The sequence below is a fragment of the Corvus brachyrhynchos genome, unplaced genomic scaffold, assembly GCF_000691975.1.
Source record: "Corvus brachyrhynchos isolate BGI_N302 unplaced genomic scaffold, ASM69197v1 scaffold481, whole genome shotgun sequence".
NCBI classification, from domain to species: Eukaryota; Metazoa; Chordata; class Aves; order Passeriformes; family Corvidae; genus Corvus; species Corvus brachyrhynchos.
Genome location: NW_008236261.1, coordinates 642666 through 643127, shown reverse-complemented (window position 1 = coordinate 643127; position 462 = coordinate 642666). Strand labels below are relative to the sequence as shown.

At 50.2% G+C, this 462-nt stretch overlaps 1 protein-coding gene and 1 long non-coding RNA gene across 2 annotated transcripts in view; one reads left to right on the top strand and one right to left on the bottom strand.

The window, feature by feature from the left end:
- Positions 1-462, top strand: part of LOC108449808 — a 204395-nt gene that overhangs the window by 1285 nt on the left and 202648 nt on the right. The window lies entirely within an intron of this gene.
- LOC108449810 overlaps positions 11-462 on the bottom strand; it is an 8459-nt gene continuing 8007 nt past the window's right edge. The window contains exon 3 of the long non-coding RNA XR_001866110.1: positions 11-458. This is a non-coding gene — a long non-coding RNA (uncharacterized LOC108449810). The remainder of the gene's footprint in view (positions 459-462) is intronic.

Sequence of the window (462 nt, the reverse complement as noted above, 5' to 3'; positions counted from 1 at the left end):
GGTCCTGCCAAACGCCCGTCCGCCCTGGACTCAGCTTTGAGGTTTGATTGATACGGGTGCTGATGTAACTATCATCTCCTTCTCTGCGTGGCCTCCTTCATGGCCTTTAACCCCAGTAGGATCAGCCATCGCAGGATTAGGAGGAACCACACAGAGCTATTTAAGCAAACAGCCTGTGGTGGTGAAGGACCCAGAGGGGCACCCAGCTATGATTAGGCCTTATGTTACTACCACTTCCCTTAACCTTCGTGGACGGGACATGTTGGCAGCTTGAGGCGTACGGATTGGGACAAATTTTTAGCAGGGGTCACTGTGCGCAAGGGTGCACAGTATCCTACACTGCCTTTGCAGTGGTTGATTAACACAGCAATCCGAGTCAGACTCTGCTCAGTTAGTTGAATTAAGGGCTGTTATCATGGCTTTTCAGCGATTCTCACAGGAACCTTTGAATTTGGTTACTGA